The 25,425-nt window shown below is 43.2% G+C and overlaps 1 protein-coding gene across 4 annotated transcripts in view; it reads left to right on the top strand.

Annotated features, from left to right (window-relative positions):
• The first annotated feature begins 703 nt into the window (after nucleotides 1–703).
• The window catches only part of ENOX1 (ecto-NOX disulfide-thiol exchanger 1), a 617,728-nt gene continuing 593,006 nt past the window's right edge, over nucleotides 704–25,425 (top strand). For all 4 annotated transcript variants that reach the window (XM_066380846.1, XM_066380849.1, XM_066380848.1 and 1 more), the window contains exon 1: nucleotides 704–1,787. The gene's annotated coding sequence lies outside the window, so the exon portion shown is untranslated. The remainder of the gene's footprint in view (nucleotides 1,788–25,425) is intronic.

Raw genomic sequence — 25,425 nt, 5'->3', positions numbered from 1 at the left:
GACAAGCTGTTAAAAAGGCGAGTTTCTCTTAAAACGCTTTCCTGTCCTTCTAATCTAGAAGGGACACTATAAACTGCTGAAGAACGGTGCCATTCCTGTTTTGAGAGGTTCCACTCCCCAGGACTGAGATGAAGCACACTTAGACTCCTCACACCCAGGCTTCCCTGCAGAGTGCTCTCTGCTTGCTTCCTTTGGAAGGATTGCACAATGGATCAGTATTCTCTGTTGTCTTTCTTTGCCCTGAGGATCTGGTCTCCAGGGAGGAAAATAGCCACAACACACAGGAAAATGGCAAACGTTAAAATCCTGCAAGCCTGGTGGGATAGTATGACTTTCCCGGGATCCCAGGCTTTGCCTCCAGGATACGTGAAACTAGAAAACAATGTCATTCATTCAACATTTATACAGAACACACCAAGTACATGGTACTGTGCTAGGTAGGAGGGCACACAAGAGTATTGAAAACAATCCCTGCCCAAAGGGTTCCTGACAGGAAAGCCGTTTCAAGTATAACCCAGACTTTATTATGACCCTTCAAGAAATTCTTGGGTAAGACTGCACTCAGTATTTAAAATAAATAAGGAGATAGGGCATATAAATGTGCTTGAAATTTTTATTTGTAAGGTATACATGAATGAGTGAGGGGTTTAAGGAGCTAAAGGCGCGAAGGTGGCCGCACTCGACCCTTTTTGAAGGAGCCTTACTTCAAGGAGGCATTGCTCAGATGCCTGCACAGTTAGCTGAATCCGAACAAAGGAAGCCGGCACTTTTACCTGGGATGTGGATAACTTGGAGGAAAAGTGGCTTCCAAGAAGGAAAAAAGGGCAACATTCCACCTGGAGGGAGAAGCGCCCCTGGCTCCCCGACTGTGCAAGCCAACCGCATCTTCCATCGACCTCCTCCTCACGCCCCAGCCCTGCATCCTCTACCCAGACCAGGCGGTGGGCCGCGCTCCGCCGAATTCCACCGCCCACTCCACGCCCGCAGCCCTTGCACACGGGCTCCAGCCAGCGATCGGCCACGTGCGCCCGGATCCTCCGCTCGGCCCTCAGTTGGTCCCGGCGCCTGGAAGGTTGCAGTGGTAACGGTGGGGTCCCGCTTTCTGTCCCCCCCGCACCCAGCCGTACAGTCCGGACAGCGTGGTCGGGAGCGAGCGCCTCAGCCCCTCCCTAGAGGGGGCAGCGCGACAGTGAGCTGCGGCGCCGCCTCTGCTGCATCCGTGGCTGCGCGCCCCGCTCCGCTCAGCCCGCTCGGGTTCCGAGCCCGCGCGCCGCGCCGCCTTCCCCTCCTTCTCTGCCGCCGCCCCGCAGGCCGCTCTCTCAGTGAGAGACGTTCGACCCTTCTTCCCCGGGTTAACGGATTTCCGGAGGTGAAGAATTTTGCCTCGGTCCCTACAAGCATCTCGGCCTATCTTTCCCTCCCCTCGCGACTCCCCCACTTCGTGGGCGCGCGCGCGCACACACTCGCACACACACTCACACTCCCACTTGCAGGCGCGCGTGCGCACGCCCGCGCGCCCCGAGCCGCGGAGTCTCCAGTACCCCTAAGCAAACCCCACTCTCCCGGGCGCCGCTACTCGCACAGGCTTCCAACCGCCACGGGGCGTCCTCTGTCTGCGGCGGCGGCGGCGGAGGGAACCGCGGCTGCAGCCTGGCCTCGTTCGCAGCTCCGTGCCCGGGACGGAGTCCGGGAGAAGCGGAGAAGGAGGACGCCGAGACAAGAAGGAGCCGCGCCCGGCGCCCAGCTCCGCGCGGCAGCTGCTTCCGCTCCGGGTTCCGCGGCCCCAGGTAGGCAGCTCCGGGCCCGCAGCATCCCCGGGGCGATCCGGTCTGGAGACGGGGTTCCCCAGCCCCGCCCCCGCCACGGCACCGGGGCAAGGCTAAGAGGGAGCGGGCTGGGGCGGGGGGAGGTGGATGAAGCCAGAGGTGGGATTGGTAAGGTGGGTGCTTGCAGACGTAGGGGCTTCAGCGCAGCCCCCGGAGCATTTCTTCGCCCTACCCCAGTTCCAGCCCTGTCACTTTTGTAAGCCCGGGGGTGTCCGGCGCCCCAGACAGCTGTTCGCCGCTCTCTCGGTCGCTCGCAGCCAGTGTTGGCTCCGAGCTCCCCACCCACCTCGAGCCTCCTATCTCCTTTGCACCTTGGACAGCGCACCCCGCCTCCCATAGCCCCCTGAACCGCACGCGGGACCGCGATCTGCTCCCGCAACCCTCCCGCTGCTCTCTCCTCTCTCCCTGCATCCCTTGTACGCTCTGCCTTGGCGAACTACGTTGTGGTTCGGCCAGAAACTTTCCTCCCAGCCTAGTCTGCGCTGTTACTATTGTTATTTGTGACTGTCCTTTTAACGCGGGGAATTGAGACACCTTGGACAGGTCTTCCTCGGTTGGAGCATGTCCTGCCTGGCCAAGTCCAAGGCAAAAGAGGCACTGGGTAGCTGGACTCGGAAGCTGCCAGGGCGCAGAGTCCACGCTTCTCGGACTCCCCCACCTCCCGCGACTCGACACGTGCGCGCCTCCCACGGACGCGGCCCCTCCCCGACCACCCATGTCCTCCCCCTGCATGGCCACGGCCACCCTATAGGTTGGACACCCGGGGCTCACGGGACCTGATTGGCTGAAGACGTAACCCCGCCTCCTTTTCGGAGGTGGGTTGTGGTTCTGGAGTGTTGTGGTTGTCAACCCGCCGAGCGCACATGGGGAAAGTGGGGACTACAGGTAGGGAAACCAGACTAGGTAAGGTCTCCCCGATCCATTGTGTATAGCTACTCACCCACCTCTTTCTTCCAAAAACAATTCTGCTTTTCTCCTTTTCTGTCTCTTTCTCAACATTTTATTGCTATAAAGAAACTGGCTTTATAACCCTACTCTTAATAATACTATATTCGGTGGTAGTTATTTTAAAAGCAGATCTAGAAGAATGAAATAAACGTGCCCATGAGACAGAGGTTCGTGGCAAACTGGGCTGCAGATTTGAGTCCAGTAGTTTGGATGAAGTAAGGGGTATGTAAGGGATCTGAAGAGGGATGAAAAATGGGAGGAAAATTGATTTTTTGAAAGAGAGGCGGAGGTGAGCGAGGTTGGGAAACTGCGGGAGAAGCAAGTGGGTCATTTGTGGGGTGAAATGTGAAAGAGAAAGCCAGACCAGCGCTCCTGAGAGGTGGAAGTCGGCGTTTTGAAGAGGGCTTTGTCTGGCAAAGTGGTAATTTTGAAGTAGTATTGAGTTCACTATTAAAACACTTCGTTTCTGTTTTGTCCTTCTGATAGAGGACTTTATAATAATAATGTAAATCCACTTAGTAGATTTTGCTTATTCTAGTTTCTTATAATATATAGATTTGCAACTGGTAATGAATTTCAAAAAGTAAATTTCAAAGGCTCTTCTAGAGGCATGCACTACCAGTTAAATTAGAGTGCTTTTGAAACATTGTGAAGGAAGACGGGTGAGCATTGCGTAAAATCCGAAGATTGTTCTGTCTTTATTTAGGGCCCTTGCAGAAATATGTGTGTGTGTGTGTGTGTGTGTGTGTGTGTGTGTGTGTAAATGATACTGATTTCTCTTCATTTCAAAGTGTGATTGCCTCTAGCATTTTGAAGCTTTAATTCCTTCAGGCTGTTTTGATGTTGTGTCTGTACATCTAAGAATATTGTAATTCTTATCTTCAGAAACCTTGTCGCAAAACAAACAGCAACTGATGCAAGTTAATGTTGACAACTTTATATTGAGTATACTGTGTTATTTTATTTGTAAGCTACTGAAATATGCAAGAATAACATAGTATGACTGTTAATCCCCAGGGACCCATATCAAAACAAAGTGGGAATCACAAGAGGCTATTCCAAGGAGAATAATTCAATTATTTAAAAAATGAATACATTTTAAGACTTTGGGTATAAACAGCAACCATATTTTAGCATATGAATGTTTATCTTTTTACACAGTGATAGCACAAGATATTAAGTAAAGTAGCATATTAAATATGTTAGATGATTCTGAAATAGTAAAGGCTTTCCATTTATTATTATTTTTATGTAAGTAGATAAAATTGCTTTTCTGACTGGAGAACTTTGTATTCAAGCAACAGAATTTGATACATCTGGCAAACTGGAAATTACAGCTTTTGAGAAAATAATTTTTACTATTTTCATATCTCTTAAGTCATACCTTGATTTTCCCTCAGGGATTTAGATTATAGTTTTTGGCTTATCAAATTTAATGGGTTTGGAGTTAGGTAGGTAGAAGAATGTATATATTCATATATATGCAAAATATATATTTGTATATCAGCACACAGCTATATATTTATATACATAGTTTTGGGGCACATTTTGTGTATTTATTTTTATATATATTGTTGTCATCCCTAGAAAATTTTCTTATATCTTGTTGTCCAAAAGGTGGCCCTGTTTTAAACTGAAGAAAGCATTATCACCAGTAGAATTGGCCAATAGATCATAGAAACAGACAATAGTATTTTGTTGCTTGGCAACCACTTACTGTGAATGAAAAACAAAGCAGTGACAGCTGCTTCCACATCCTGATACTCACATTGTAGCCCAAGTATTGCAACCCTCAAAGGAGACAGATCTACTAAGTTTCATTTCAGTAAGGTGAAGCTGTTTTTTTTGGGGGGGGGGATGTTTTAAAAATAATATTTAAACATTTTATTATAAGAATATTGTTGTTGTGGGAAGAAATGAAGAATCTAATTTCAAACGCCCTCTTAAGCCTAGTATAAACTGGAAAATACAAGATTGGGAGGAGTATTTAGTCCCTTCTTCTTCTCTTTATAGTCAGGAAGCACATTTTCTGCTGCCATAAGTGCTCTTAGCATTTTACAAAAACTTGGGGTTCTCTGTGATGCCTAAGTAGATGGCTGGATTTTAACTGCTAGGAGGGAATTAGACATGGATTCTCTGGCTTAACCCTTTCATTTTAAGGGACACTGAGGCATGGTGAAGTGATGTGAATAGACCCTGGTGACAAAACCATCTCTAGGACATCTTCCCTCAAGTCAAACTTGGAAAAAATTTCCCTTACTTTCTCCTCTGACTTTTTCTTTTGTTCTTATTTACATGAAATTTGTAATCAAGATATTTATCCTTATAAAAATATTTAGAAAATACATTAATATTTAGGGGGGGAGGGAAATTCAATTTTAACACTAGACTAAATTCTAGTTTTAGATGCATTGTATACTGTGTATTCTTCCTTTAATCTCCAAAAGTCCTGTGACTCCCATCTCTTTCCCCAAACTGAGGAAGCTGAGTCCCTTGCCTTGGTAATTGTTTACAGCTTTGGACAATTTTTAATGATTTATTGTTCTCTTTGTGAATTTTAAACAGGGATGAGATTGTAGATTATGTTGGTCAGCTTGTATACCTGCAAGAGTTTACACATGACAGCTAATTAATCACTGGCTCCAGTCATCTGTCTGCAACACGATAGACACACTGTTGGTGTTAGTGATCTGGGCTCTTTAATGTATGTGAGACAGACTGTGTCACTGCATCCTGCTCATTTCAGTCTTTTATCAAAGCTGTCTTGCCAGAAGTGTTACCGAAAGGCTGTTTGTGGAGAACAAGTCATCTATCTGTGATGGTAATAGTGCCGATTGCTCCTCAACGCTAAACTGATAATGAATAGGTTATTGGGGCAAACTTGGATCATATATGCATTATTAAGCATTTCTTCTAAACTTAAGAAATCTATTGCATGGGTGATACGTTTTGAGATTCCTTATGCTCTTTTAAAGAATCTGTATTCCTTTGTTATTTATGAGAAAGGTAGGCATTTAATTTTACTATGACGCCATAAGTAGAAAATTTTGAACTGCACTGGTTGGAGAAACACTGGAGTGACAATATTAAGTGCCGTTGAGGAGCCATTCTCACCAGAAAAGCATGCACTTTAGCAGATTTGTAGGGGGAATAAATTGATTTACAGCATGTTTAACCTAGTTTTAGAAGCCTGCTATTAACTTGTTCTAGCTAGAAGGATTTTCAAGCAGAATAATAATTTGACAGATTTCAAGCGAACTTCACTGATTTTTTTTTTTTTTTAATCATTTTCCACAGTCTGATTATAGTTTGTCCAGGACAAGTACTTCTTTTGGATCCTCTAGGATTAATCTGAATTTTAAGGTCATTATTATTATTATTTATTTTTATTTTTTTTAATTCTTTGTATTTTGCTTAAGTTGGAAACGGGGAGGCAGTCAGACAGACTTCCGCATGCACCCGACCAGGATCCACCTGGCATGCCCACCAGGGGGCGATGCTCTGCTCATCTGGGGCATCGCTCTGCCGAAATCAGAGCCATTCTAGCGCCTGAGACCACAGAGCCATTCCCCAGCGCCCGGGCCAACTTTGCTCTAATGGAGCCTTGGCTGTGGGAGGGGAAGAGAGAGACAGAGAGGAAGGAGAGGGGGAGGGGTGGAGAAGCAGATGGGCGCTTCTCCTGTGTGTCCTGGCTGGGAATCGAACCTGGGACTCCTGCACGCCAGGCCGACGCTCTACCACTGATCAAACCAGCCAGGGTCAGGTTATTATTATTTTTTAAAATTTCTGTGGTTACCAGAGTGAGGGCGGTCTGGGGGAGAGGAGTAAAGAGGGACAAATATATGGTGACAGAAAATGATTTGACTTTGAATAATGGGCACACAATGCAATCAACAATTCAGAGGCTATAGAGATGGTTACCTGAAACCTATGTGTTCTTATGGACCAATATCACCCCATTAAATTTTCTTTTTTATTTCAAAAAAGAAAGTTATTCTGCATCAGCAAAAGATAAATAATATTTTTGAATCATTTCTCTTTGGACTGTGTGATGTCATACATGCTGTAGGTCATGCATTTAGTTTAATCCACTGGAATCTTGAATTTAATTAAATTTCCTCTCCTATCTTCATGTACAAGATAATGTGTGTGTGTGTCTATGCTGACACATACACAGAACTTACATTCTTTTCCTTTTTGTTGTTATCATCCTTATGATAGAACACTAAAGGACTTGATTTGTGTTCTTTTTAGTATAGTAAAGAGCAGCTATAAACAAGAGATATTTACGTTTTCAATTTTCTCGTGTCAGCTTCTGCTATTATAGCCTGTAAACTCTCACCCACACAAATAGGATGATTACTAAAAACAAGGAAACAAATAAATATACATCTAAGCAGCATCCCATTTTCTACCCTCTAGGCTAGCCAAAAAAAGCATATTTTCTCATTCTTAGACACATAGATTTTTCACACACACCCATATGCACCCTTAAACTCACACACACTGAGTTTAAGGTCCTATAGACTCTTCTTTTTTATTATAAGAGTAGATAGAAATAGTATTTGATTGGGAGACCTGTATATGGCAGTTTTTAAAGTAAATACTAAATATTCGTATTTTCAGAAATGCAGTAGCATTTAGAAGAATTAAAGTGAATTATTCCCCAAAGAGATTTTTCAAAATTATGCTGAGAATATAACCCATCACCTTTAGAACAGTGGCCAGTACCTATGACAGTAGAACCTGGCACGTGGTAGAAACTCAAGATGTCTTTTGTGAAATGTGCACTTTCCTTCCTTCTTTGTGTAATGTTGCAAATATTTTAATTTGTTATCTATAGAAATACAGAAGGAAATGTAGAAGAAATTACTGTAGTTTTAAAAATCATTTCTGACACTGTATTAAAAAGTAGAAATAATTAACTTAGCCAGTGATATTTTGGAATACATTTATTGTTAGTATAGAAAGTCATGCTAGGGGTATTGATTTCTTACAACAATAGCCATCCTGAGTACAGACTAGCTCTTGAATAGCCCACAGCAGCATAACAAAAGTTATGTCAGCTAATCCGAAAAAATACTTTATTTAGTTGGAGCTAGAGGGCAAAGTTTGCTAGCCCCAATGTAATTATCCAGACTGGAATGTGGTCAAGGTGCTATTCATCCCAAACAGTGGGAGAAAAACCATGGCTGAGGTCTTTAGTGACTTACCAGTGACCAAACCTTTGCTTTAGTCTAATTTGAAAGAGAGAACCTTGAGTGGCTTGAAAACTGCAGGCACTATTGTGCATTAAAGGGATAGAGCCCAGGGTGACTGTCTGGATCCCACGTACCGCATTTCTGGTCATTGGAAGAAGTCACAATCTTGAGAGCTCAGTGCCACTGAGATAAGACTGCTTTTATCCTGCTCCCTCTTTGTGAAGTGGTGGAAAGGGATGCCGTCTCTGGAGAAAACCCTGACAGAATTACAAGGTAGGAAAAGTCTGACAATTCCTCTTGAAGAATACTTTTCTTTGCTACCACTAGGTGTTTCTTTCCTTGGTGGGGTTTAGTTCACAGTTTCTTATCAGTAAGTTTTTGTTAAAGGCAATGCTGAAAAAGCTCACAGCGTTTTTCTGGAGAGATTCTTGAGTCTTGCATATAGTAGATGCTCAATGTATATATTTTTTACTGTCACTAGTGGAATTGTGCCTGTTATTTTGATAGATAGGGAAGATAGTTTTGTTCAGGAAACCTACTTAGATAATACTATGCTATTTTAGGATTATTTCTTTAACAATCATTTACTGAGCATTTGCTATGTGAATGGTACAGTATTTGGCTCTAGGGATCATAAAGATTCTTAAGGCACAGTTTGTGCTCATGGAAGAGACTATATGCTTGCATGGAAGGGCGTGCATTCAGTGTGGTTTCACAGTGACGAGGTAGGTGGGTCGGTAGGTCTGGGGAGCAGAGCAGGAGACACACCATGAAGGACCTAGTAAAGCCCATCAAATATTTTGACAGAGGGAAAGGGGATGAGAGGATGGGATCAGAGAAGGGAAAGAGACTGGTGAAATTATATCCATATAACACAGCGTTATAGAGAGCAGGACAGCAAATCCTAGGAAGGGGGGAGGCGTTGGGGGAGGCGGCAAGGGGAGTGTCAAGGGGAACGTGGGGGGGGGGAATCAATGTAAACACAATAAATTAAAAATCAATAAAAATTAAAAAAAATTAGCACACATGGGCACATAAAAAAAAAAAGAAAAAAAAAACGATTTTGCACTTAATGATATTGGTCAGTGTCTTACAACCTACCTGTTTAGAGAAATCCTATGAAATGCTTGCTATAATATTAATTCCTGGGTCCTACCCCAGACCTACTGAATGGAAATTTTCAGGGATATGTTCTGGTGGAGCAGAGATAGTCAGTTCTGTGTTCATATGGCAAGGTGCTCACTGCTCTAGTCAGTGTCTGAAGAATTCTTCTGCAGGTACCTTCTGCTTTCTACTTGAGGGCTTTCTCTCTCATAGGTGGGATAGCTTCATAGGGAAGCAAAGTTAATGGCCTCAAGAGTGGACCCCAGGCTATGACAGAAGCGAACTGGGTGGTAAAACACTAGTATCCTGGACCCTTGGGTGCAATAATCGATACATATTCTATACCGTGTTCCAGAATTCCCCAGTGAAACAGCCTCAGCTGTCCATCATATCAGTCATTAGATAATTTGTGCTTTATCGGCTGTCTCTTTTTCCTCTACCCATACTTCCTAGGATTCCCTCATAAATACATAACTTGCATTTAAATCCTGTCTCAAGGTCTGTTTCTGGAAAAACCCAACCTATGATATTGAAGAATCTGCTTTATTTTAATTTTTGTTAATGCCCCCACTGGTTTTCAGAATGAGGCAAGTTTGGGAGACCAGCCTTTGGTGATAGAGAACTACTGAAGGATTAAGATGAGAGCACGACCACTTTTTGATTTGCGACTTAGAAAGATAACGCTGTCAGGTCTGTGGGGAAGGAACTGATAGCAGGCACGGAGACGAGCTGGGAAATGCCCACACCAGCAATGATGAGCACCTAAGCCAAGGGGGTGACTGTGGGGATGGGGATGGGGAAAGAATGCAAGATGGATTTGATGGAAGGGGCAGCATGACATAGAGGACTATGATGTGTGGTCACTTAGCTCACCGCCATTCCACAAACAAGATCTCAGTGCTCTATCCTGCACCGTCACCCTCTCTGTTAGTCTTGGCACCCCTGGGAGGGCTGTGAATCCTCCCTCTTGCCTATAATTGTGATCAGGCTTTCTAGATTTAACTAATACAATTCTGGACATAAGTAAAAGAAGACAGATAAATAAAAATATATATATAAATAGTTCACTACCAGATCATTGTATGAGGAAAGATATATTTTACAAGAAGGATTTGGGGTGGGGTTGTAGAAAGGAGAGTTGGAGAGGTGTCTGTGATACATGTCCACTTTGTGGTGAACAGTGAATTTTCCCCTCATATTTTTGGCTAGGATGATTTTCATCCACCATCAGTTTCTGGAAGACCTAGAATGCCCTTGCCTCTCTTGTTTTTCCTGCTTCTCTGAGATCCTGTACTTGACCTAAGTGAATGAGCAGTAGCTGGGGGTGGGGCTGGCTCTTTGCTCTCGCTCTGTCAAAATACCAGGCTTTTGACTGCGGCTTCTCCTGCCTTGTCTTAGCCACTCATCCCCATAGGAGATCAAAGGATGCAGAGGGTGGGAGGAGGAAAGCATACATCCATAAAGACAACCATTTTGGATTAAATGCTTAATTATGAAATGAGCAGGCTTAAACTTGTTAGATGATAGCAAATAAGATCAGGCAGCCTTCTAATTGTCTTGTGTGTGAATACTAATGCTCTGGCTCTGTAGTCAGAAAGGCAAGGACTGAATAATGAGACCAGAACACCCTGACACCTTCATATTTCTGCAAAAGTAGAACTGAGCCAATGACCAAATGGAGAGGAAATTATGAGAAATTGTTGACTGGGTCAGCAAGAGCTTACTGGCCTTGAGTAACAGGAAGAACAGTCATGACAGCAGAAATACTGAACGTTTGAGTGTAAGGAGGCTGGAGTCGGTATGGGGGTAACACAGCAGAAAGGAAAAAGGCTTATTAATTTAGCATATTATATACATTCATGAATTTTTCAAATTAAACTTTTTATTTGCAGATAATTGTAGATTCACATGTAAGAAATAATAGATTCAGTTGTAAGAAATCATAAAGAGAGATCCTGTGTGCCCTTTACCCATCTGCCCCCAATGGTCGCATCTTAGAAACCTAGATAGTGTGGGATCAGGGCCAGGACAGTGATTAATAGAATCCACCAATCATTCAGATTGCCCCAGTGTTACTTCAACTCATGGGTGTGTCGTGTTTGCACATGTTGTATGTGTGTATTTTTTCTATTTCACAGTTACAATAGTTTTATTTTCAGAAGAGCCTTTTGTGTTCTATTTAAAAAATATTTTATTTATTCATTTGAGAGAGAGAGAGAGAGAGAAGAGGGGAGAAGCAGGAAGCATCAACTCCCATATGTGCCTTGACCAGGCAAGCCCCGGATTTTGAACCGGTGCCCTCAGTGTTCCAGGTTGGTGCTTTATCCTCTGTGCCACCACAGGTCAGGCCTGAGCCGTTTGTATTCTAGAAGTTTTAAAATAAAACTCGCTTGTTGAGACCAGTCCTGGCTTACCTGTAATGGGAGAAAGGTGCTATAGAATAAATTCCACAACCTCCTTCCAAACCTTTGGCTCCGCAGAGCAGCGTCCGGGGGCTGTCAGCACGTGGCGGGAGGGCAGTGGGCATTTGGCCAGGTGTAGCTTCCACTTTATTTATTCCTTGGTCACCATTATATGGCAATAAGAAAACCTTTTAAAAATATGATTGTAAAAATTTAAAAAGCTTGCCTGTTGAAGCTCATTGTTACTCCTCTTCCTTGTCCCAGTGTTTCTGTCCTTCCCTCCCAGGATTCCTTGCCCTTTCTTTTTCATCTCCGTGTTGCTCCCCCACATTTCCGAGTCAGCTGGCTCCCATGGGAGGGGTGTGTGGGAGACAGCAGAGAGAAGGGCAAAGCCAGGGCACTGTTTTCTTTCCTCTAGCTTCGTGTGGCATCTCCCAACAGTGGGAACGCCTCCTCTTTAGCAGCTCTCGTACTTGACGGATCTCTGGTTCTGGCTGCTCACAAGTGACCTTGGCCCATGGGCTCCAGCAGCACCACGTGCTGCAGCGATCTCTTCAGCCCAGCCGAAGTAGCAGCTTCCCGCTTGTGCTAATCCAGGGGTCCCCAAACTACAGCCCAGCCCGCGGGCTGCATGCGGCCCCCTGAGGCCATTTATCCGGCCCCCACACTTCTGGAAGGGGCACCTCTTTCATTGGTGGTCAGTGAGAGGAGCATAGTTCCCATTGAAATACTGGTCAGTTTGTTGATTTAAATTTACTTGTTCTTTATTTTAAATATTGTATTTGTTCCTGTTTTGTTTTGTTTTACTTTAAAATAAGATATGTGCAGTGTGCATAGGGATTTGTTCATAGTTTTTTTTTATAGTCCGGCCCTCCAATGGTCTGAGGGACAGTGAACTGGCCCCCTGTGTAAAAAGTTTGGGGACCCCTGTGCTAATCTCTGGGTTACCTCAGTGGCATGCATTAGGTGCTCTGCTGCTCTGTCACCCGAGTCACCAACTCTCTACATTAAATGCCTCCATGGAAAATGCTTGAAGAGATTTCTGTTTTCCTAGTTATACATCCCCCAGTTCCTAAAGCATGGCAATGGCATACATCTGGTGAGGTTTTCCTCTTCTGGCATTCTGGCTTCTTCCACTGCAAAAATCTTTCTAGCTACAATCGGAGTAGAAGTGCCTGCATTTATAACTTCACCTCTTTTACCAGGAATCTCTGTCCTTTAACTCAGTAGTCCCCAACCCCCAGGCCGCGGTCCATGGGCCATTTGGTACCGGTCCACAGAGAAAGAATAAATAACTTACATTTTTTCCGTTTTATTTACATTTAAGTCTGAATGATGTTTTATTTTTAAAAAATGACCAGATTCCCTCTGTTACATCCGTCTAAGACTCACTCTTGATGCTTGTCTCGGTCACATGATACATTTATCCGTCCCACCCTAAAGGCCGGTCCATGAAAATATTTTCTGACATTAAACCAGTCCATGGCCCAAAAAAGGTTGGGGACCACTGCTTTAACTGACTGTTTATCCCTTCCTAGTCTCTGGTTTTCCAAACACTGGCTTCCCTTTGTCATGTATATTTGGCATTTTGGCAGCCTCCTCTACTGTCTTTGTTATTTTATTGTTGAGCTCCTCTTTCACTAGCCATCTCTACCATACCTTCTGCCAGTACTTCTTCCTGACCTCATTGCCACGTCTAACATTCTTATGTTCCTATCACCACATTGGTCCTATGACACACTTTTGAGTGTACTTTGGTTCACAGGTCAGAACTCTGCTACTTAAGGATTGGTCTTTGCTGGCACTTGACTCTGTTGCACAAAGTTTTTTTTCTTCATATGCATTATCAGGCTCCTTTATCTCATGTCCTATAGAAGTATCTACAATTCTGTAACAAAAACAATGGTAAGAATATTGGTAAGAATGCTTTTGGAAAAACAGAACGGGACTCAAGCAGCTCCTTCAAGTATGAAACAGGTATAGAAGCCATGTCAGCAGGAGCAAAGCTGGGGGCCGACCTGGTGCCCACACAAGCTGGCTTCATGAAGGGTGCACAAAGAAGAAACTTAGTATCTTAGAGGAGGTGTTAGGGCGACACAGTGACTGCTCTGGCTCCTCCCCCTTGGAGAGCAGCCTTGGTTGCTGCCATATTGGCCCCGTAGTTGGCCACAGTGGGCAGCTTCATCCCTTCTCATGCATTCCACAGCTGAGCACAGAGAGTTGAGAGCTGGAGCCGGGAGAAAGATTTAGAGCTATCTCGGACTGAGATATCCCAGGGGTCACACAAACGGCCCAGTCGTAGGTGCCGCACCCTCAGATGCTGGGAGCAGTTCCTTTAGGCATTGTAGCACACCTGGAGATATCCTTAAAATTAATGGTCATGAGAACCACCACCAGGTCTATGGAATTGTGCCTGGGAAAACTCAAAGCTTTGGCTAGAGGAGAATATAAATATGGGAAGAAGAGCCTGTGGCCTGGGCTTTAGCTCATGTTCACTTGCAGTGGGACCAGGGCTGGGGGATATTTTGTGGGATGGAGCACACAGTTCTGAACACATGGGTCACTTTGGAACCTTCCTGTGAGACCACTTGTTTGCCTCTGCCTTCGTCATGATCAGGAGTGGTGGGAAAACTGTGGCTTAGCTGGCTCTGTGTAAGCTGACAATGGGACAGAAGTAAGTTTATTTTAAGTGGGCATAAGCTTTGAAGGTAAGTAATTAAGATACACTTCAGCCTCATGAACAAATCAGGGTTCTAGTTAATACACGTGCAAGATTGGAAAAAATAAATCACTTGCACACTTATAATCACCAAAAAACAGTTTGTTTAGTAACAAAACACCAATTACGCCTGCTCTCAGGTGATTTTCCCTCTATGACCTGTCTCCCTTATCTCTCAGAAGTGGCTGAGTTCAGGGCCCTTTCGCAGGTTGTAGTTTATGCCCATTCCTTCAGGGAAGTGGCGCCTATGTGAGAGCCTCCAGAAGTGTCTCATGACATCTTTCTGGGGCCAGGTCTTTTCCCCACTTCAGCTGTATCTTTCTGGAAAGACACAGTCTCTGTTCTGTTCTCATTACTCAGCAGTGTACAGTGGAACAGGGGGAAGTTTTTAAATGTAAATTTTTTAGGCAGCAGGGACTTGATTTGGTCAAGAAACAAAGCAGGTGCACAGAGGTTAGGGAAGCTGTTTTCTGCTCATCGGTTGGTGCGCGTTGTATTGTGTGGAGTTGGCCCTAAGCAGTTTCTGGTTTTTCTCATCTGATTGTTGAAAGAATAAGGTTGACGTGTATTTTTCAATGCTACATAATGTTGTGAGCTAGCTTGATACTTCATTTGTAGTAGAGACTCAGTGTTCACGGAGGAAGGCAGGCTACTTAGTCATTGTATCAGAAGATGGGTGTTTACTGTTCCCATAAGGCAATGCAGTATAGTGAGCAAAAGTGATGACTCTTTCTGTTCTCCTGTGAGTCCAGAGCTTACTGGAAAGGATATTAAGCAAAACGAAAATAATTATATAATTGTAAGTCATGATAAATAGCTGGAAAGGTCGAGGTTTCTCTGAAAGGGTGGGATGAGAGGGAAGCAGTTAGAGAAAGCTTTACATGGAAGAGCCATTTAGAAATTAAAACCTGAATAAGAATTGGGATTATCTAGGTGGAAGTCCAGTGTGGGAAAGCGCGACGGGAGCAGGCGCTTGGCTTTTGAAATCACTGGAAGGTAGGCAGCCAGTGTGGCTGGAGTGCAGAGTGGGGGTGGGGCCAGTGTGGTTGGAGTGCAGAGTGGGAGTGGGGGCAGTGTGGCTGGAGTGCAGAGTGGGGGTGGGGCCAGTGTGGCTGGAGTGCAGAGTGGGGGTGGGGCCAGTGTGGCTGGAGTGCAGAGTGGGGGTGGGGCCAGTGTGGCTGGAGTGCAGAGTGGGGGTGGGGGCAGTGTGGCTGGAGTGCAGAGTGGGGGTGAGGGCAGTGTGGCTGGAGAGCAGAGTGGGAGTGGGGCCAGTGTGGCTGGAGTGCAGAGTGGGGGTGGGGGCAGTGTGGCTGGAGTGCAGAGTGGGGGTGGGGCCAGTGTGGCTGGAGTGCAGAGTGGGGGTGGGGCCAGTGTGGCTGGAGTGCAGAGTGGGGGTGGGGGCGGTGCTGGGAACGAGGCTGTTGAGATTTAGGTTAGGGCCTGATGAAGCCAAATTTACGAGGCCATGCTGAGGATTCTGGATTTTACTCTTAAGTGTAGAGGAAGCCATTAGAGTGTTTTTGTTTTGTTTCATTTTTCTTTTTTCAAACTTAAGTGCAATCCACATAACATAAATGAACCATTTTAAAGTGAACAGATCAGAGGCACTTCGTACATTCACAATGCTTGCAACCATCATCCTGAATCTGTTCTAAAATATTTTTCTCACCTCAGAAGGACACCCAATAACTATTGAGCAGTCACTGAAAGGTTGTAAGGGAGTGATGTGTTGTGACTTGCACTGTCTAAAATCTTTCTGCAAGTTGAGAATAGATTGGAGAGTACAAGAGTAGAAGCAAGACAAGCCACCTGAAAATCAGGCCCAGGTCCAGGGAGAGATGGTCTTGGTGGCTTCTTGGACAAGAGACAAAGATAATGACCACAGATACAGTATGTAGAAGAGCAGAATTAGCCAAGACAGTTTTATAATCAGGTTTGATTATCTGCAAGTGACTTACTCACCTTGTAATTGTCTACATCACTGTTTCTCAATACTCATCTTGAAATTGTCTACATCACTGTTTCTCAAAGGTTGATCCATACATACCCTATTCAGGTCTATCTAGGATGCTTGTGAAAAGTACAGCTACTTCAGCTTACCTTGAGATGCTGGTGCAGCAGGACTGAGGAGGGATCCTAATAGATTCTTATTGCAAATGAGGTTTGAGAACCATTCATTGCTGTCCTCTTTGTCATCCTTATGCCCTTTAAGATTGCAGACTAACAACAGTCTATCAAAGTGGGACGAGTTAGAATGAGACAGAGATTAGACAAAGGATATCCTAGTGCATGTCTGTAATGTTGAGTGGGAGGGATGCTTTCTTTGGGATGAACTTTAATTTGATCCCAGAGGCAGATATGCAGTTTGGACTGGGTGTTGTTTGTTTTTCACTCCTTTCTTGGAGTATTGTGACTCTCCCAGAATAGAATGGTGACTAAAAACATTGATATTATCATGAAATACAATGAAGACATAACGTAGTAATTTATAAATAATTGCTGGATATTAACTTATAAAACAAAGCATCCTAGTCTTTTTAGTTACCTTGTATCTACAAGATAGCTATTACTTTAAAGAGATGTTAGCTCAGGTTAACTGATTTTAGGAGCAGAGCTTTTGAGACTTAATCATCAGAAAATCCTACAAGCTGTAGTAAAAATCACCAGAAAACAAATCCAGATGTTGTTTTAGACTTCTGTTTTCCATTTGCCTTGGATAGATTTTCTCACCCAGTGCTACATTTTGCAGTTGCCGCTTCCAGCGAGAGTCTGCGACACCCAGATGTTCCATCCCAATAGTGTTTGGATCTTTCAAGCACATTTATGGAATATGTTTGGTTAAGTTATAATTTTATAACTGAAAGGGGTCACAGAGTGTCTAGTTTTCTAGTATTGCTGGTAACTATTTATTACCTTTGGAGAGCTTCAAGTGACTGGAACAGGCTCTGCTACTGAGGAGAAAGTGTGTTTGAGAACCAGCGGTAGTTGAGGATTAAACCCTGTACTCTGCCTAGCAACATAGAACCCAGACAAGCTGCCTTTCTGCAGCTTTACGCGTGGCCTCCGTGGTCCTGTCCTTTCCAGGAGCCGCTGTGTATTATCTCCCTGCACTGTCTGCCCTCCCCCACTGTAACTCTCCCTTTTTGGAAGAGAAAGTGCTCAGCTTTTGTAAGAAGGTCTGTCATGTTGATTAATATCATTTGCCCCACTTCCAGCAAGACACTTAGGCACCTCTGGCTGTGTTTCTTTTTCAGCCTGTACAAATTCAGATCTTAAAGTGGTTTCATTGCTTCATCATGGAATTTTGTAATGAAGTAATATTCTGAGTGCCTGGCAAGCATCTTTGATTTTTCTCCCCCCCCCCCCCCCCCCCAGAATGGATATGAGGCAAAGCTCTTCGTTTATTGTACACTAAAGATAAACAGAATCAGGAAATAGCCAGCTTTTTTTTTAAAGCTTAATTTTTCCATCCCATAAAGATTTATGCCATTATATAAGAGCAAGTGCTATAGAAGAATATAAAAAGTAGAGTAAAATCACTCCGAAATACTAGAGATAATCATTGTTGACATTTTAGTAAAATTCTTCCAGTAAAATTCTTTCGGACTGTTTCTTTTTGTCTGTGCCCCTCTCTTTCTTTATATATAAAACTATAAAATAGCAGTAGAATTTTATCTCTACATGGTATGAGAGATCTCTACATATACGGCTATATGTATGTGGTTTTGTTTTATGTGCTATTTTATAGTCTGCTATTTTTCTAACCACATGTGGTGGTCATCTTTCCATGTCAATACATACATATTATCTTCTGATGATTGAATACACTTATTCGATGCTTTTCATTGTATGTAACACAAATCCTAGGGCAAACTACTTTAAATGATAAGAACATATTGAAAATACCAGTGGATAGGGGCACAATTTGATTCGGATTTAGGATTACTTTTTTTTATAATTTTTCTTCTTTTCTACTGTTTTTCATGCTCCTTATGATAACAAAATAGCTGGACCTCTAGGGGCCCATTCACTGTCTGGAGGAGAGCTCCTTTCAAAGAAAAATCCTGGGCTGCCTTCTACATGGGCCACCTTAGGTAATGTGACAGGAAAATGCCATTTTCATTGCTTCAGAATTGGGTGGAATTTTATGCTAATCTCATCCAAATTCCATGAGTAGGAAACTCAGAATTCTGCTAGGAAAGAAGGGGAAACAGCTTGCTGGGGAGGCAGCTAGTGGTATCCGTTAGAGCTTACAAGGCTTACTGAGGGACAGTGCTGTTGTTTCCAGTTACTCAATCTAAGTATCATCGCTGCTCTAAGTATGCTTGTATGTTCGCCATTTTGTACTTGTGCAATAATCTCCTTTGGGTAAATTCTTATTAGAGGAATTGCTGGATCAAAAGGTTTGCCAAGTTTACATTTTAAAAACCATAAGCCATCAAAGCTGTAAAACGCATAAAACCCCTCTGTTGCCAATTAGACATTATACAATGAAATCCCTCAGCTGCCTGTTGTGAGGTGTGTGTGTGTGTGTGTGTGTGTGTGTGTGTGTGTGTGTGAATCTTAAGTGGAGACTTCAGAATTAAAGCAGAATTTCAGGTGTCACAATTTCTCTGTACAAGACAAGTTTGAAGTGACATAATTTGAGGTTAATCAACACTTCTGTGGTGTAAAATGTTCTTCCATGAAGGCAACAAGAAAGCATAGAGAGGGATATATTTTACCAGCAAGTCCAGCACGTGGTGAGTGATGCCCACGGTAGAATCTGTGCCTGTCCCTGAGGGCCCACCTGAGTCTTGCCATTGTCATACACTCTGCGGTCACTCTATTACTGTCCACCTCCCCGTTCCAGTGTGTGATATAACGATCAGCCAGGTGTCATTGGGAGTGCTGGGAGCCTGGTGGCCATTCACACACTTACTCTGAACTTTTACCTGTGATACTTCCAAACTTTTTACAGTTGGATTTACTAGAAAAAGTTAACTTAGAAATATGAGGTCTGGGATAGCAGGACCATGTATGCCTTGGTCATCGTTTTGAGGAAGTGAATGGAGAAGTTCCTTGGGATGACACACTGTTAGGGACACAATAGCAGACAGGTGCTGTGTACCAGGATAGCCTTTATTACTGTGGGTGAAAAGGGCATTTGAATGGACACCTAGCAGAAGATCTCAGAATTATCATCATGTCTTGAGTATTTTCAGATGCAGCTGCATAGACCATCCCATATAATCTTCATGGCAACATTTTTTATGTCAGTAATAAGAGCAAAAGCTCAGAAAGATTAAGTAACTTGTCTGCTGTCACAGCTACTAAGTGGGAGAAACAAGAATTTTGAACTCTTCTTTTTCCAAGAGATTGATGCTTTCTCTCCCAAATAGAAATTTTTAATAGCAACTTGCTTTACTTTGTTTTACTTGATGGTGCAAGGTAAAGAATGCAATATTTTGTATTGAAACTGAGATATGGTATTGAAGATTCACCGGAGGAATGTAAATGATAACAATGAACAAAAGTGCAAATGGCCCAAATGAGGTATGTGACTGAAATGCTGGTGGCTGAGGCCAGGTAGGTCCATACTGGATTCGGGCAGATGGTAGAAAACCTGCAGAGCCAGAAAGAGTTGGGCCGTTCTGTTCAATAAAGTCTCACGATGGCGGACAAGCACACAGACAGGGGAAACTGCCTCTCAGGCAAACAAACAGCAAAATGGCCCCTCACAGTGGCGGGCAGGCAATCTACCATCCGCAGTCTCCTTAGCACAAGCACCCATAGCCTCATATAGGTCATACACACGTGGTGCTGCCATGTGCTCACGCACTAATCAGGCAAAGGGCTTGTAGCTGGTAAACCAGTGAGCAAGACTAACACAGCTGCCCCACAGTGACCTAGAAAATGAGTTGGGTCAACAATGACAGAGGGGACAGGCTTTTCTTTAGAAAGTGACTGCAGGATGAGAATTTCATGAGCACAAGACAAGTAGACGGGCCAAACGGGAAAAATGGATGAGATAAAGTTATATGGTATATGTGAGCACATTCTAAAGCTATGACTGTGATAATAATATAACTTATTACTGTTAAATGAGAAATGTTTATTATAGGAGCATATTTCCATGACAGAATTTTACTGCGTAGCGGAGAAGTGGTGGGTTTGAAGATGTGTGAACTTGACTGCTATGTTTGTTTCAGTTCAGAATGCTCTAACGATACAGCTCACTTAAGTCAAACAACATTCTTATCAAGAAGAAAGATGCCTGACCAGGCGGTGGCGCAGTGGATAGAGCATCAGACTGGGATGCAGAGGACCCAGGTTCAAGACCCCGAGGTCTCCAGCTTGAGCTCAGGCTCATCTGGTTTGAGCAAAAAGCCCACTAGCTTGAACCCAAGGTCGCTGGCTCCAGCAAGGGGTTACTCGGTCTGCTGAAGGCCCACGGTCAAGGCACATATGAGAAATCAATCAATGAACAACTAAGGTGTTGCAACATGCAATGAAAAACTAATGATTGATGCTTCTCATTTCTCTCCATTCCTGTCTGTCTGTCCCTGTCTATCCCTCTCTCTGACTCACTCTCTGTCTCTGTAAAAAATAAATAAATAAAATTTTTTTAAAAAAAGAAAAAAGAAGAAAGAAAGGGCAATTTATAGTAAAAGTACAACGTTATCAAATACTTTTATACTGAAAAAGAATGTTAAATGGTATAATATTTAGTGGAGAAAATAAGTGGCTTAAACTCTTGGGCATGGAATTATGTAACACAGGCCTGGTTCTGCTAACACTGAGAATAAGAGCTCCTTGTGAGCATGGGCCCAAAGGGGGCTCCAGCTCACTCAGTCTCTCTTGCTCTTCCCCTGCTAATTGCCAAATGCCAGGTGGAGCTGGAGGGCCCTGACAGACTGACTGGTCCTAGTGAGTGTCCTGTTGCATCTGGCAACACTTGCATTGCTCTGTCTCAGCTCCTTCTGACTGCTCGGCACTGCCTGTGTTTGTGCTGTCTGCCAGTGAGCAGCTGACGAGGAGCCAAGGGAGAGAGGACAGCCCTTTGGCAAGTGCACAGTCATCCATGGCAGACCCTACTCACAGGAAGTGCTTCAGTGGGAGCAGAGGGCATCCTTTCCCACTGATGCTCTAATAGACCCATCATAGACACCTGCTGTACATCTTAGTCACCTTTATTGGAATCGACTCCATTGCCCAATTGCACTGATCATTAACAACTTTTAATATGCAGCCTAAACTTTCCTCTCCTTGGCTTGAGGCAGTTTCTGCCTGCCCTATTTGGCAGTTCCCATGAGTAGCTGTGAGCACCAGTGATGTTATTGGCTAAGGAGTAAAACAGAAGCTGAATAAAGTTTGGCTCCCAGCGTACTTGAGGGCAGAGCTTCTGGTCCCAGGGTTAAAACAACACAGAAACGGCAACTGAAAATGTCATTGAGCACTGTATCTGGGAATGGCCTCAGACAACCAGTGGGGGCGTCCGTGGCTCGGAGTTGAAGACGCAGTTGTAGACTTGCAGTGCTCCAAATTTGTGCTCATGTCTCTTTAGTCTCAAAATTGTAGCGTGAAATATTTAGTACCTCAGGAAAGCCAAATTAATGGCGAGTCAAAGTAATTAAGGCAAAGTAAATAATCTCCAAGGTTCTCATTCCCCGTGAAACTAATTTCATATCTTATCGTTCATGTGTTAAAAATAGTTCTCTGCTAATTCAAGATGCCCGTGCTCTGTGTTGGTGAAGTGCACTTCAGTTCTATTGAAAGATGCAGAGCACAGAGTTATTTTCAATTGGGCAAAAAAAATTGTTTTAAAGAGACATTTTGGCATCACGAGAGTGTGGCTCTCTTTGGGTGAACTGAGAGTTGGGTACAGCTGTAGCAGGACAGATCGTGGGCCAACACACTTGTGATAACTTGCAGCTGGGGCAGCCTTTTCATTCTGTTAGTGAGAACACTGTTACCAGCCTTCTATCCAATGCATAGATTAGTTTAACTCCTTTGCAGGAGTTTGGCCATAGCTTGACCTTGTCGGTGTTTACAAGTTTAGAAACTAGATCTCTTTAGCTCTTCTGAGCAATGGGAACATTGGGACTTGAACATCATTTTAGTTATTTGTCACTTTAAAATAACCATGGCATATAAATAAGGGAAGAGTTGTGAGCTTGTGGGTTTTTAGATCTCAGTGTACCAAAGCTGGTCTTTCCACAATTGAGCTATTGCAGTGACAATACCCCCATTGTCCTAGGGCCAGAGAGGACATCGTGCTTTGGTTTGAGTGCATGGCTATGGTACTGTGCTTCCCCAAGCTGATGAAACTGATTTAGGTTTTATTATTATGACAGCAGTGGTCTTGATCAAATGAAAGAATCGTTTCTCTTCATGATAAGAGTATTTTGGTCAGAAAGAACAGAGGTATTTGATGAGAAATGTTTAACTTACAGTCCTCAGTTACCTACAGCTGAAGTATGAGTTCATTCTCTTGCTGTGGCTCCCTTTCAGAATCCCTTATGTATTGTTTTCCTTCTTCAAGAGCTGCCCTATATCACATCATGGACCTATTCTCCCAGAGAAATGCTGTTTTGCTTTTGAAAAGTTTTGAGGTGGCAACATAGGAGTGGACTGGGCAGTACAGGCACACCTTGGAGATGTTGCGGGTTTGGTTCCCGACCACCACAGTAAGGTGCGTCAGAATCTTTTTGCTGGTGGAGGGTCTTGCCTTCAACTTGTAAAAAAAAAAAAATGCGACAAGTGTGAAGTGCAATACAGCAAAGTGTGAGAAGATGAAATCTACCTGGAGACTTCTGCACCAGGGCTGGGGTCATCCAGAAAAAGTACACCTGTTTGGGGTTGATCAAATGGCGTTTGGTTCTCCTGTCAGAGCACTTAACTGAGCATGTTTGAGCCTCAGTTCGCAGTCACCTGGAAATCTAAAAGCTTTTAGTAATTATTCTGAAGGGGATGGTTTTTTTTAAAGTTGTTTCTCTGGTTGAAAATTACTTTTTGTTCACAGAGATGAGTAAGTGCTAGAAATAATTGGAAATGACTTGAAGAAGTAGAGTAGAGTGGAGGTGAGGCATTTAGCTGCAGGCTGATACCATTGCTTAAAAGCAGGCGGTTTTGTGAGATTTTATACTCTGTATGTGGTATAAAGAACAAACCTTTCCATTTTTTTCCCCAAGAGCCATGATGTTATCTTAGTAATTGAAAATAATCTTCTAAAGTTGCTCTTTAACTAGATTTACACAATCCCCTTTCAAATCAGCTGTTATCTGCCCTTACATTTCACAGTAAATGTTGCTGTCTGCACAGCCCCTGCTAACAAGAAGATCAAGTGTAACTCTTTTCATGATTTGAAATAAAGTGTTTCTATTGTAATTATCCTGGCTCCTGGTTGTGTTGTTACAAGTAGGCTCATTTCTCAGCTGGGTTTATGAGGATGCTTCATTGTGGAATAGAAGGCCTTCTGTTCCAGCAGGTTTTGCTTTTGCAGACAGCTAAAAGATTTCCCTCAATCACTTTAATTGTTTTATGTTCAAAAATAATTTTATTTTTAAATGTTACCCCAATAAGTTTAATAACAATAAAGAAAAAAAGCTGCTTGCAACAAAAAAAATATTTTCATATATATTTGGGGGCATGGCCTGGGATTAGCGAGAGGTAGGTTTGGGGAAATTTTTTGTTCTGCTTTACTTGGGTGACACTGGAGAGGCACAATTTCTCCTGCTTATAACTTCCCTGACCTCATTTTGGCAAAATTAGGCCTATTAAACTGCAGGAGGCAGGTTTTAAATGGGTGTTTTATGATGGTGGTGAGAGAGGTGAGCATTAAAAGGTGCTACAAGGGAATGTTGTGAGAAGCAATGGAATCTCTTTTGGAATTCTTCTGGAATATTCTCAATTCTCATATATTTTAGGTAGGAATTCTATAGGAGTCATAGATATGTGATAGTACATGTCACTGTTTCTAGATTGTGTTCACATTTTATTTTTAAGTTGTTACTTTTCTTGCATCATTGATTTATGAAATCCTTTTGCTTTTTCAAGGCTAGCAAAATTTTCAATGGAGTTGTCTTTAAATCAAAATTGCTAATTATTTCCTCAAGCCATAGAAAGATCAAAGGACATTAAGTTTTATTTAAATTGGCGTATATTATCCACTTTATACTGCACGTAGGACCATGATGGCAAACCTTTTTATAAAAACCGCCCACTTTTGCAGTGCAGGTCAACCTGGTCCCTCCTGCCCACTAGTGGGCAGTCCAGCTTTCATGTTGGGCCAATTGCAGCACTGTTTGGTTGCTCTGCTACTGCCCACCATGAAAGCTGGGACGCCCACTAGTAGACAGGAGGGACCAGGTTGACCTGCACTGCAAAAGTGGGCGGTTTTTATAAAAAGGTTTGCCATCATGGTCCTACGTGCAGTATAAAGTGGATAATATACGCCAATTTAAATAAAACTTAATGTCCTTTGATCTTTCTATGGCTTGAGGAAATAATTAGCAATTTTGATTTAAAGACAACTCCATTGAAAATTTTGCTAGCCTTGAAAAAGCAAAAGGATTTCATAAATCAATGATGCAAGAAAAGTAACAACTTAAAAATAAAATGTGAACACAATCTAGAAACAGTGACATGTACTATCACATATCTATGACTCCTATAGAATTCCTACCTAAAATATATGAGAGTTGAGAATGTTCCAGAAGAATTCCAAAGGAGATTCCATTGCTTCTCACAACATTCCCTTGTAGCACCTTTTAATGCTCACCTCTCTCACCACCATCATAAAACACCCCATTTAAAACCTGCCTCCTGCAGTTTAATAGGCCTAATTTTGCCAAAATGAGGTCAGGGAAGTTATAAGCAGGAGAAATTGTGCCTCTCCAGTGTCACCCAAGTAAAGCAGAACAAAAAATTTCCCCAAACCTACCTCTCAGTAATCCCAGGCCATGCCCCCAAATATATATGAAAATATTTTTTTGTTGTTGCAAGCAGCTTTTTTTCTTTATTGTTATTAAATTGATTGGGGTAACATTTAAAAATAAAATTATTTTTGAACATAAAACAATTAAAGTGATCGAGGGAAATCTTTTAGCTGTCTGCAAAAGCAAAACCTGCTGGAACAGAAGGCCTTCTATTCCACAATGAAGCATCCTCATAAACCCAGCTGAGAAATGAGCCTACTTGTAACAACACAACCAGGAGCCAGGATAATTACAATAGAAACACTT

The sequence above is a fragment of the Saccopteryx leptura genome, chromosome 4 (assembly GCF_036850995.1).
Source record: "Saccopteryx leptura isolate mSacLep1 chromosome 4, mSacLep1_pri_phased_curated, whole genome shotgun sequence".
Lineage (NCBI taxonomy): Eukaryota > Metazoa > Chordata > Mammalia > Chiroptera > Emballonuridae > Saccopteryx > Saccopteryx leptura.
Note: the sequence above shows the minus strand (reverse complement) of the source record. Positions and strands in the feature narration are given on the sequence as shown.